The sequence below is a fragment of the Pongo pygmaeus genome, chromosome 7 (assembly GCF_028885625.2).
Source record: "Pongo pygmaeus isolate AG05252 chromosome 7, NHGRI_mPonPyg2-v2.0_pri, whole genome shotgun sequence".
Classification (NCBI taxonomy): Eukaryota; Metazoa; Chordata; class Mammalia; order Primates; family Hominidae; genus Pongo; species Pongo pygmaeus.
In genome coordinates, this window is record NC_072380.2 from 52,150,814 (window position 1) to 52,165,111 (window position 14,298).

A 14,298-nucleotide genomic window follows, 5' to 3' on the forward strand; every position below is an offset into this window, starting at 1 on the left:
GTTCAGTCACATTAAAAAAGTATTTACAAGACAACATTCATAAAGTTATGCTAAATGAGAAGAGTGGAACATGTGTACTATACATACATAAAACTATATAAAATATGCATAATTAAGAAGATCAGAAAGACATTGGCTAGATGAACATAATTAGCCTTATCTTACTATGTTGTTTTAGAAACATATCACTCTACTTAATGAAAACTAGTTTTATCAAACCCATTAACTAGCCCAAATGCTTTAGGTAATTAACCTGGCCTTTGTCAGCATTCTCATCTGTAAAATGGGAATAACTGTAGTACCTGTATCATGGGGTTATAGTGAGCCTCAAATGAATTGATTTGTGAACAGTGCTTAAAAGAGTGCCTCCACAAATTTTAGCTGTCATTAGTAACATGATCATTGTCTTACACTCACTTGCAAATGTTTGAAGTAAAGTGGGGAAACAAGAGAAAAATTTAGATTTATTTAGCTGCCCATCTCTTTACTCTTTTTGCTCAGCAAAGTAAATGCCTGCCCTGCTCCTGGGCTAAGACTCTCTGCAGCAGTCAGTCAACTACGGTGAACGGCGAGTATGTGTGCTTCTAAATCCCCACCATCACCTCTCTTTTCAATACTTGATAAAAAGTAGTATTTCTCGTCTCAAACTTCTAATGCAATTAAATAAATCAGTAAAATTTGAAATTGCATTTCTCCTGCATATATCCTGAATATGGGAATTTTGACTTTTAGCTATATATTTTTATTAATCTGATGTTCTATACACATAGAGACTGGGGGAAATATTTCAAAGAAGGCTTCAACATTTGAATAAACTGACTAAATATTTCATGGGAGGAAAAAGATCCATATTTACCTAATGTTATCCGTCATGTGAACACAAGATCTGTAGGCTGTTTTGTCTCTTACTGTTTTTCTTCCTCCTGTTATTTAGCTGTTGGTTAACAACCCTTTTCCATCTCCTCCTCCATACTCTAATTTCTGGGCTGACTCCATTGTTTCAGCCTTACAGCAGAAGCAGAATCTTTTTAAATATAGTATCACTACTTATTTTTGTATCAACTTTAATTGGTTAAATCAGCAGATCATACTGGCTTAATTGATGTCTAAGTACATTGATTTAAGCCTTACAATTTCTCTAAGGTTAACTCACTTTTAATATAACATTTAAAGAAATGCATCAAGGCTTGTGTTCTTAAGAAGGTAATCTCTACTTTCCCTTTTTCTCCCACCCCCACCACCTTGTTTTTATTAGAACTTTTTTTAAAATTTAATTTTAAGTTCCAGGGTATATGTGCAGGATGTGCAGGTTTGTTACATAGGTAAATGTGTGCCATGGTGGTTTGCTGCAACTGTCAACCCATCACCTAGGTATTAAGCCCAGCTTGCATTAGCTATTTTTCCTAATGCTCTCCCTCCCCCTACCCCATCCCCCACTGACAGGCCCCAATGTGTGTTGTTCCCTTCCCTGTGTCCATGTGTTCTCATCATTCAGCTCCCACTTATAAGTGAGAACATGCAGTGTTTGGTTTTCTGTTCCTGTATTAGTTTGCTGAGGATGATGGCTTCCAGCTCCATCCACGTCCCTCCAAAGGACAGGATCTCGTTCCTTTTTATGGCTGCGTAGTATTCCATGATGTATATGTACCATATATTTTCTTTATCCAGTCTATCACTGATGGGCATTTGGGTTGATTCCATGTCTTTGCTATTGTGAATAGTGCTGCAATGAACATATGTGTGCATGTATCTTTGTAACAGAATGATTTCTATTCCTTTGGCTATATACCCAAATGGGTATATAATGGGATTGCTGGGCCAAATGATATTTCTGGTTCTAGGTCTTTGAGGAATTACCACACCTTCTTCCGCAATGGTTGAACTAATTTACATTCCCACCAACAGTGTAAAAGCGTTCCTATTTCTCTGCAACCTCACCAGCATCTGTTGTTTCTTGGCTTTTTAATAATTGCCATTCTGACTGGCGTGAGATGGTATCTCATTGTAGTTTTGATTTGCATTTACCTAATGATCAGTGATGTTGAGCTTTTCCTCATATGTTTGCTGGCTGCATAAATGTCTTCTTTAGAGAAGTATCTGTTCATGTTCTTTGTCCACTTTTTAATGGGGTTGTTTTTTCCTTGCAAATTTGTTTAAGTTCCTTGTAGATTCTGGATATTCGACCTTTGTAAGACGGATAGATTGCAAAAATTTTCTCCCATTCTGTAGGTTGTCTGTTCGCTCTGATGATAGTTTCTTTTGCTGTGCAGAAGCTCTTTAGTTCAGTTAGATCCCAGTTGTCAATTTTTGCTTTTGTTGCAACTGCTAGAACTTTTTCTACCCTCTGTTTGAAAAGTACTAAACATCAGCAGTGACACCTAGTGTCTGGACCGAGAAAAGGAATCTGGAACTACTAGATTGTTCTTACTTATATCTCCCCTGTTGATAGATTATGCACATTCAAACAATAGCAGCTAACACTTATTGAGTGTGCCAGGCACTACGATAATTCCTTTAGGTGTCTCATCCTGTATAAGATGCACAACAAATTTATTATATGGATACTATTATTATTCTCGTTTTTATGAGTTAGATAAGCAAGACCTCAAGATGTTAAGAAACTTGCCCTCCAGCCTGGGCAACATGGCAAAACCCTGTCACTTCAAAAAACAATTAGTCTAGTGTAGCAGTGGGCAGCTGTGGTCCCAGCTGCTCGGGAGACTGATGTGGGAGGATCACTTGAGCCTAGCAGGTCGAGGCTGCAATGAGCCAAGGTTGTGCCACTGCACTCCTGCCTGGGTGACAGAGCAAGACCTTATAAAAAAAAAAAAAAAAAAAGGAAAGGAAAAGAAGAAACTTTTCCATTCTAACAAGCCATCGCACTTTATCCTCTGTCATTCAGGTGAGAATTAGTACTTCCCTCATGGCCACTGTCCTTAATCTAAATCTAAAAATATGTGGAAAGTCATGCTCATATTGGGCCTTAGGTGATTCAGTTGTGGGTGGGTAGGGCCAGCAATCCCAAAGGTGTATCCAAATTTTTTCTTATATGAAAAAGCAATAACCTGAGTTCTCTAGAAACTCAAGGCTAGAAAATTCTAATCACATTCCCATAACTTTTCATGAACAAAATAAGTGTTTTACTTTCTCTAATGCTAGGAATATTCTCTGAAGAATGGAGTCTTGTGTGGATGACTGGGTAGATAAGGTACCACAGGGGAAAAAGCTAGACTGGGCAAGGTTGTAGATTGCTTTTAATGAAATCTTTGAGGCTTCAAGGCAGGGATGTGGTCTTGACCCAGCAGAAAACCTGGAGTTGAATAAGGAATGAAGAAAGAACACGAGCTAAACTTCAAAGAATCCCAACTTCACTGGGAATCTCGACAAGAATGGAGCATGCCAAAGAGAAAGTCAGGGAGGAAAGATTAACACAGGGGCCCTTTGTAAGAAAGCTTTTGATTAAAAAGCTTTTAATTAATGGGTCTTTGAAATCCACTGGCTGATCAAAACTGCTGAAGACCCTTGATCTAGTCCATCCCACCTGCACAGAAGAACAGTGTTCACAGAAGAGACTCTATGCCACTTGTGGAAAACTTAGAACAAGATTACACATTTATAGAAGTATAGGTGAAGAGTAATCCAATGTTCAAGCAGCCTTGGCATTAGGAAATTTTAATCCAAACCTGCTTTCACCCGAGGCCACTTCTTATTTTATGCCTAGCAGAGGTAGACTGCAAAGGGCTGAGCACATCAAATGTTTACTGCTAATGAATACTTCTCTGCCTTCTCTTCCCTAGCAGCAGCAAAAGCAAGGCCCAGTGGATTCAGTTTGGGACCCAGAGGATTAACAGTGCCCAGAGCAGGTGTTAGAGTTGCTCCCACAGGGAATGGTGGCCAAGTGATGCACCTGGAAGGTAGGAGGAGGAGAGAGGGAGGTGAGGACAAAAGAGAAGAAATTATGAGACACCAACTGCAAACTGACTTGACTCACTCATCACCACAAATGAGACACTCTTTGGGAATATTTAGAAATAATTAGGAGAAGGAGACTTCGGAAGAGGCTGAAATCTTGCACTAGCAGGTGGGAGTAAAGTAATGGTCATGGTGCCCCATTGCCTCATCCACTACCAGGTAGTGCAAATCAGCCTTTCTGATGCGACACCACCACCTGGTGGTTAAGATGAGGTACAAGTCACTGCTGTCTCTGCACCTTCCTTTTTCCTTTTTAGAGAGATTAATGCTCACATAATTGTTTCCTCTTAAGTCTTCTTTAATTCCTGTTAAATACTCCTTCTCCTTTACTGCATATTCTCCCTTTCAAGTACTGACTAGTTACTGCAAGAACATTTTATTTTATTCTCTCCATCCTCTCCCTCACTCCCTTTCTCTGTTTCTCAACCTAGCATGTTGTTCTGGAAGATAAGATGCCCATAATGAAGAGACTACCTGAGTATTGGGAAATATGGCATCTATCATATTGTGAGTAAGGATCTTCACTATGAATCAGTTACTTGAAAGTAAGATTTATATTGTTGAACATTGCATGAAAACTTTTAGGAAGATTTCAAAGTACTACTGAAAACAGTTTGTGAATATATGCATGTGCATAGGTGCATTAACGTCTTAAAAACTGCAATATCTTTTAAGCGTTTTTTTAAGGAACACCCATGAACTCAATATAACATGAAAGCTGACATATAATTATAGATTTACACCCAATCTTCTATAGATGCACACAACTTATCCGGAAAATTAAGGATTATATTGTCAATGTATATGTTAGTTCAAATGTGCATGAAAAAATATTTATTGGTTAATTAAATAAACACCTATTGATGTCTATCATGAATCAAACATGGTTTAGTTGCTAGAAACTCTGATTAAGAAAATGAATACCACAACCTTAAGGAGTTTACATTCTTCTAAGAGAGACTGATGTTTAAAAATAAATAATATTATGTTAATGATGTTGTAAATGCCATGAAAAATAATAAATCAGAGTAAGGGGAAAGAAAGTAACAGGGCTGCTACTTAGAAAGTATGGTCAGGGAAGGGCTCTTTGAAGAGGTGACATTTGAATGAATGAGCAAGTGATTCACGTGAGTATCTGAGGAAGATCATTGCAGGCAAAGAGAATATCCACTGTAAAGACTTGAACAGGCCTGGCAGAGGAAGAACAAGGAGGGTGTCAAGACTGAAGAGTGGTGGGTGGGACAGCGGGAGAGAATGGGGGCAGGAGCCACAAGAGCACAGATCACAGAGTACTCTATATGCCATCATAGGCACAGCAGATTTTGTTCTGAGTCATGGGAAGTCACTGCAGTGTGGAGCTCAATGGACTGAAGCACTCTGACCTGCTTTTTCAAAGAATCACCCTGGCTGCTGTGTGAACAATGTAGGGGGTAAAGAGTGGAGCAGAGAGACCAGTTGAGAGCCATATTTTAAGAGTAGCATCCACAGGACTTGCTAGCAGATTCAATCTGGGTGTGAGCGAAAGAGAGTATGGAGATGACTGTGAGTTTTGTGTAGCTAGTGGTGCCATTTACTGAGATGGAGCATCCTTGGGAAGGGAAGTTTGCAGACACAACAAGGGGATGGGAAGCAGAAATGGGGGATCTGGACATGCTAATGTTGACGTGTCTGTCAGACATTCCATGGAGCAGTCTTATAGGCAGTTGGGTATATGAGTTCCAAGTTCAGGGGAAAGATTGGGAATGGATATATATATCTGACATACGCTGATACGCACACACACACACATATATATAGTATATATATTTGAATATATACATGTATATGAATACATACACATATATGATATATAGTATATATATCTGAATATATATATACATATATATGATATACATATACACACACACACACACACATATATATATCAACCATGTTTTTAAATGTCATTTAAAGTCATGGGGCTAGAAAAAAATATTACCCAGGAAGTGAGTGAAGTAGAGAGAGAACAGACCGGAAAGGAACAGCTGGTGAGGAGGGAGGAAACCAGGACATTCATCTCAGAAGGCAAGTGAAGAGATAGAAACATGACATACATCCATGTCTAGTAAATAATTAAATTCATGATTAGGCATTCACTATTTCTCTGATTCTGTGTCAAGCACTGAAGAGGAATGGAAATGGGCAAGGGTGAAAAAGCATAGATAAATTTTTGTTTTGATTTATAACTTAGTTACAAAGTATTTCATATGTAAGCTTACCTACATGAAATTACTACAGAACAAGAGTATGTAATTAAGTTTCACCCTTTGAAAGATGCTACCTGACCTAATGATAAGCTGACACATTCACAAGAAATATGAACCGTCTATAGACTCATTCAAGCATACTGAAATAGATATAGCTGAGATCTTTATCTTAAAAAAAGGTTAAAATGAAATATGTCCTCCTAGCCTTTTCAATCTTACTGATTTTTAACAAGCATACACTTTCATTACATATGACAAAAAGTCTTTGCTTGAATACAAATGAAGCATGTTCTCATAACAAATAAAACAAACAGAGCTCTCTTCTTCTCTTCCTTAATGTTGGTTGAGAAGCCAGATTTGGATTTGCTTTTTCTTAATAAACTCATTTACATAAAAGAATATTTGGAGCTCAAATTTCGAATTCTTGTGATGAGTGAGCAAGCTCAGCTGATCATTGGATGATCAGCTTCTCGATGCTTCTGGATGGCTGCAAAGCACAACAGAACCTTTCATTATCTGGGGAAGGAGCATTTCAAGCTTGTGTTTATCCAGGCTCCAATCTCTAAGAGGAAAAACACAGAAAGTATATCCACTATACATTAAATAAGAGAAGGAAATAGATGAGGGTGTAGGAATTGTTGTTTTACTTGATCTCAGGATGTCTGAGTGACAGATGGAATAACCCAGCATAGCATAGTCTTTATGCCAAGAGAAAGAGGCACTGCTAGACACACAGTATTTGGGTGGCCCCTTGGGACCAGGGCTGCCGGAGTTTCATGGATCCCAAAGATTTTTGTTATACAATAACCCTGAAAATTGTCTTTAAAAGTCATTATACCTGTAAAACTTCTACTTAGTGACAAAACTATGATTAGTCTTACTTATATTTATCTCAGTCAGTGCCTTCTGTCTGCATCGCTGTATTTCTCTTCTTGCTTTTCATCCTAGCTGGCTGAGAAAACATTGCATCTACCTGTGTCAAATGCTAACACAGGTTTCCTAGAAGAAAATTCCTATAAAAATAAAACCAGATAAAATAAACAGATTATATTGAGTTTTGGGGGCTATGCTGTCTCATCGTCTTTAATTACAACACTTTGTTTTCTTTTTATATATTCAATAAGTAGTTTTAAACAACATCATTGTGGCTGGGCGCGGTGGCTCATGCCTGTAATCCCAGCACTTTGGGAGGCTGAGGTGGGCAGATCACGAGATCAGGAGATCGAGACCTTCCTGGCTAACATGTTGAAACCCTGTCTCTACTAAAAATACAAAAAAATTAGCCGGGCGTGGTGGTGGGCACCTGTAGTCCCAGCTACTCAGGAGGCTGAGGCAGGAGAATGGCATGAACCTGGGAGGCAGAGCTTGCAGTGAGCCGAGATCCCGTCCCTGCACTCCAGCCTGGGTGACAGAACGAGACTCCATCACACACACACACACACAAAAACAAATATCATTATGTAGTCCTTGGGGGCTATACCGAGACTTTCCCACAAGAACTTAAGAATAAGTAAAATGAGCTTAAAATTTTATATTACATTTTTGCTCTCTCAGAGTTGGACTTTGCAATATATACCTTATGAATAAGAACCAAAATATAAACACACTCCTCAAAGGTCAGAGTGGCTTCAGATTTGAAAATCTTACTTGAGTGCATGTGTTAATATGTCCAATATAAGGATGTGCCAACTAGGGAAATGGTGGATTTATCACACAATAGAAAACTGAAAACCACAGAAGCACATATTGCTAGTTTATCCAAATATATTCCAGTGTTTAAGAAAACATTAGTCAACAGGCCAAGTATTTTAGTCCTTTCAGCAAAACTATGCATATTTTGGAGAAAATGCTGGGAAGTACAGCCAACAAAATTCTATTATTATGTCCCACTTTGAAAATCATTCTTTAGACAGGTTGGATGTTTCAGACAATTTCTTTCTCCTATTTGTCTTATTTTTTCTGAGATCCATACTCACCAAGTAAACGTCTTATATAATTTGGTTTCCTGTGTATGGTGGACTTCCTAGTGGTGCTCAAGAAATATTCTTTGAATGAATGTTCATGTCTGATTAGTGTTCCAGCTAATGTAAGACTCATATCACTCATTATAAATTAATAACTTGACTTTTTATCTTATATTTCAGACTTGTGAACTCACTTATGGTATGTCTGCCCATGAGAAAGGGACATCGTGCTGACAAATTAGGTTTCTGATTTTGCAGAGCTGAGGGCTTGACTCTATACCTAGAGGACTTCATCAAACTCCTGAGACTCCCTAGGGAAATAGCCATCTGGTCTACTCCTGGCCACATATGCCTATTGCAGTGCTATAATCCAGCAAAAAAAAAAAAAAAAAAAAAAAAAAAAACCTAAAGTGTAACAAATCTGTCAAGATAGATTCCTGCTCTTTTCCAAGAGAAGAGGAAAGAACTGCAAGGTAGGGCCTTGGAGATGTAAATGCCTACAGGTAGAAGAGAAGGCATGAGAAGAAGTGGGAGGCCAATACGTGTAAAAGTTGAGACTGGGAAAGAGCGTGGCAAAGAAACTTGAAGTTCGTGGTCAGAATCATTTAGAAATACGCAAGAAAATAGAAGGCACTAGGGACAGGTTTTCAAAACCAAATGCTTAGAATGGGAGGGGTGGCAGTTTGTTAGGAAGAAAACCAGATAGGGAATTTTTGTGGATAGAACCCAGGGAACTGCTTGGCCAGGGCCTTAAGAGACTATACAATAAGTTGTTGAGACTTGAATTCAAGGAATTAACTCAAACACAATGAAAATTATATTGTCCCTTCAGCATCTAAACAGGAATTAACATAGATCCCTTGGCTTTAGACTTGATGGGAGGAAGTAAAGGGGCAAGGAAGGGATAACAGTAAAAGTGAGGAAGGGCCATAAAGGAAGAGGGAACCTAGGAGTGCCTGGAATAGGGTGACGAGTGCTGTGTCTAATAGTGTGAGACAGTGTGAATATTATTACCTTTTGGTATCTGGGTAATATATTTGTGTATGTGTACATGGTGTTATTACAGCATATGCCACTCTGCTCAGTAGAATTGATCACTACTTTAGAGGAAAGGAGTGCTGGGAAGAACAAGTGGTAGGACACTGAATCATGGGGCTTGCTTTACAGGAGTGCTGCTTTTTTTTTTTTTTGACATGGAGTCTTGCTCTGTCGTCCAGGCTGGAGTGCAGTGGCACAATCTTGGCTCACTGCAACCTCTGCCTCCCAGGTTCAAGCGATTATCCTGTCTCAGCCTCAAAAGTAGCTGGGATTACAGGCGCATACCACCACACCCAGCTAATTTTTGTTGTTGTTGTATTTTTAGTAGAGATGGGGTCTCACCATGTTAGCCAGACTGGTCTCGAACTCTTGACCTCAAGTGATCCACCCGCCTTGGCCTCTCAAAGTGCTGGGATTACAGATGTGAGCCACGGTGACTGGCCATGGGAGTAGTTCTTAATCCTTCTGGTCTCAGGACCCTTTTCACTCTTAAGAGTTACTGAAGATCCCAAAGAGCTTTTGTTTATGTGGATTATATCTGTTGATATTTACTGAATTGGAAATTTAAACAGAAGATTTAAAGTATTTCTTTATTAATTCATTTAAAGGTAATAAATTCATATAATGAATAATAAATTAGCATAAACAACAAATTTTGTGTAAATAATATTTTACCAGAAAAGGTATTATAAAAAGAGATATTTACATTTTTTATAAATCCCTTAATGTCTGGCTAGATAGAAGACAGCTGGATTTTTATAGCTGTTTCTGCATTCAATCTGCTGTGATAGGCTCTTTTGTTTCACTGCATGAAGGAAATCCAGACTCACACAGATATGTAGCTTGAAAAATGGAGGAGGAAGTTAGTAGCTTTTTCAGATAATTGTGTATATTTGTCTTCAGTACTACACCAAAACCTAACAAGTAGCGGTTTATTTTTTTTTGAGAAGGAGTCTCAGCTCTTGTCACCCAGGCTGGAGTGCAATGACGCGATCACGGCTCACTACAACTTCCGCCGCCCGGGTTCAAGCGATTCTCCTGCCTCAGCCTCCCAAGTAGCTGGGATTACAGCTGTCCGCCACTATACCCAGCTAATTTTTGGAATTTTAGTAGAGACAGGGTTTCACCATGTTGGCCAGGCTGGTCTCAAACTCTTGACCTCAGGTGATCCATCTGCCTCAGCCTCCCAAAGCGCTGGGATTACAGGCGTGAGCCACAGTGCCCGGCCACAAGTGATGGTTTCTTAAAACCATATGAATAAACTTTATGAATAAACCACAGGAATAAAGTTTTCATACTTGTTCCAGTAAAATCTGTTGTTCTATATTGAATTTTGGATAGATAGATTTTTCTGTGCATGCCTGTGTAACATCATGCACTGGTCATTTAGAAAATATCAGTCCACCCAGTTGGCCATATCTTCAAAATACTAACACAATACATTATAAAATATCTCCCAGAGATCACATTTATTCAAATAACCAGTGGTCTAATTAGAAATGTCTCTATTCCTTGAAAAGCAGGCAAACTGACAGAGGCAGATACAAAGTTTCCAAAATCCAAATTTTATCTTGAAAAATCTTATTTTACTACTGCCCACAAATACTTTAGCTTGTTTTTCTTGAAGTGACAACCTCACTTTGTTCATTTCCAAGAAAATATTTACCAGTTACCCAAGTCTGAATATCCATAGTTTGTCAGTTTTTCTGTCAAATAAAAAGGGTGCTCTCCAAAAAAAAAAAAATGGCTAATTCAGTTTGCTATTCAGACAATCACAGAAGTGCTTCCCTAAAGGTAATCGTTATACTTCAATATGCAGCAGAAGTTCTTCATATGGGTTTTCCATTTCTTGACACCAAATATTAAAAGAATGTAGACTCAGGGTTGGGATTTAATGAAATTAGTAATTTTTACTTAGGAACAAGAACATTCTTGAAAGAAACTAACATTTTAAAACTGCGATTGGACAGTGGTGAAGACAATAATGACTACTAGTATTGTTTACTGCCACAGCCTTGATTTATGTAAGAAACCATCAACCCTTTTGTACCAGCAGTGCAAATGCCAAAACAGTTATTAAAAAATGCAAATAACACTTGGTACTATTATAAAATAGTGTTGACCTCACTGACTCCGTGAAAGTGTCTTAAGGACCCCTAGGAATTTGCCAATCCTACTTTGAGAACTGCTGGTCTACTGCACTGGCTGTGAAAAAAATTGTCCTAGTTGTCCAGATGATGGCAGCAGAAGATTTTACTCAGAGGAGAGATGCGATAACCTTAGCCAGAACAAAAAAGGGCAACACTTGGTTAGAAATCCTGGGGAGGATGGGTGCCATGCCTCACTTCTGTAATCCCAACAGGAGGCTGAGGCAGGTGGATCACCTGAGGTCAGGAGTTCAAGACCAGCCTTGCCAACATGGTGAAACCCCATCTCTACTAAAAATACAAAAATTAGCTGGGTGTGGTGATGCATGCCTGTAGTTCCAGTTAATTGAACCTGGGGTGCAGAGGTTGCTGTAAGCTGAATTGTGGCATTGCACTCCAGCCTGGGTGACAGAGTGAGAACCTTTCTCAAAAAAAAAAACCAAAAAAAACCGAGATCATCCTGGGGAGAGAGGTTACCTATTTAGTCACAATGCAATCTACCCTGCCACATCTTGGAGTAATTTCACAATTGATAAACTGGCACGTCCTGAGGGAATGAATTGCTTGAGTTTTTAGATGAATAATCTATGGACACTTGCTATTTATTGAGGCAGATAGGTTGCAGAATATGCTCATTTTACATGTGATCAGAGTGCTTATCCATGTGTTCATTCATCAGGGTTTTCAACAAATACTTCCTGAACCACCTGCAAGTACAAGGTACTGTGAATAGCAAGCATGATCATTCTGTGCTGGTTGCTAGACAAGTTCAAAGAAGGCTAAGAGAGATGAGGATGAAATCTAACAGATGTGTCTCTGCCATCTTGGAACTTGAGAGAGGCCAGCAGGAGACAGGCCACAATGCTCAGAACCCAGTGTCCACATGTGAGTCCCACATGGGACACCAACAGGATTGGGTCATCCAGTAGCTCTGTCCTGCTGAAATGCCAAGTTTGCAATTCCAGGTTTAGCTCCTAGGTCTGACAATCCCTATTCTCCCTCATGCCAGTTAATCACTTTATCAAAGCATTAGCAGGAAAAAAACATTAAATCTTGTGCCTTATTGAAATGCTGACTCTACTTTTGGCTTGAGAAACATCCCTTAATCGAATGACAGTTATTTCCTGGAAACTCTGAATTATCTTATGAATTTTATTCTTTTCTGGCCTATTTCAAGCCACTTTTTCAGGCCTAAATAGATATTTGTTGCTTTTGCCGTGCAGAATATTTTCCCAATCTTTGGGTCCTGGCCCCCATTTTCTTCCACTGCAGTGTCTCTCTCAACCCCACCACTCTTAGTCTGCTCAGTGTTTAAAGAAGCTGACTCCTCCTGCTGCCCTGAGCCAATGTTCTCTCCATTGACCACGAGGACTTGATGGAGGATGGGCATGTGACTCCATCCCGGCCAGTGAGAATTCAAGCCAGACATTTTTTGAAGTTTTCAGACATAAAAGCCCTCCTTTACCTTCTATAAGGTGTCTTATAGAAGGTGGTATATGTACAGAGGTAGAGGCATCCATCTAACAACATGAGGGGGAAGTCTCACTGCTAATGGAGCCCACAGAAGTTGGGGGTCAGCCAAGGAGTAGAGAGACTGAGACCTGATTGTAGGCCCTGGCTTTGCCATGATGAACGCCAGCTTTACCTCTGGACTTTTCAGTTGTGTGAATCAATAAATTGAGGCGGGAGCCTCCTGCTCTTGCTAATCTCTTGGTTGCCTCAATGTCCTCTGTTTGGTTTCTCAGCATCTTTCATCACTTGTATAATTAATTGGTTGGGCATGGTGGCTCACACCTGTAATCCCAGCATTTTGGGAGGCCAATTCAGGAAGACTGCTTGAGGCCAGGAGTTCAAGACCAGTCTAGATAACATAGCAAGACCCCACCTCTATCAGAAAAAAAATTAGCCAGACATGGTGGTATACATCTATAGTCCCAGCTACTTGGGAGGCTGAGTGGGAGGATCACCTGAGCCCAGGAATCTGAGGCTGCAGGGAGCCATGTTTGAGTCACTGCAATCCAGCTTGGGTGACAGAGCAAGACCTTTCTCTAAATGAATAAATAAATAAATTATATTATTTGTTTTAGCTATTTTGAGCTGAGTTCCTATTATGCTCAAACAAAAGAGTCCTCACTGATACATGTCCCTGTCCCCAGACACTAGGTACAAAACCATACAGGGAACCAAAGAACTCAATTTCTAAATATAGCACACTTGGAAATCTTCATGCCTTTGTTATTTTTTCCAGAACTAATAATTTCTTCACTTTCTTCATGTTCCCACAGCACTCTATAGATGCTTAAAATTAAGAAAACTAATATTTTGTATTGAGGCATTTTGTTTTTATACTTGCCTTGGACGTTTTCAGCTGTTTAAGAGCAGGAATAACATCTTAATCATCTTTATATATCTAACCCCTAGCATTATATTTAGCATCTAACATGTCCAATTAATGGTGGTCAAATAAAATTTACAGAGTGGGAGAGAAGTATAACATTGATTTTCTCTCTCTGGAGACTTCCACCCCAGCATCACAGTCTTTTGTTTGACCTAATAATGGAGGTTCCCAGCACTGGTGTCTTGTCTGGTTTTAAGCCCATATGTTCTCAGATTCAATCCTAGACTTTTCCACTCATCTGTTCTGTATCACAAAGGGGATGGCCTTTCATGTATCTGGCTTCTGGCAAGGTTCCATCCATAGGTACTAATGGAAATTTAGTGGATACAACAAAGGGAGAATCCAGAGTATTTCTCCCCTCCTTTCTGCCTCAAGTAAGATCTTGGATAATAACTGTGTCTTTAAAAAAAAACCAGATCCTACTACTCAGGCATACTTTCATTTCATATTAGCTGTTCCACAGCTCCTAGGCTCTAGGAACACTACCTCCTCCTATGGAAGGCAGGAGCCTACTGCTCTTGCTAATCTCTTGG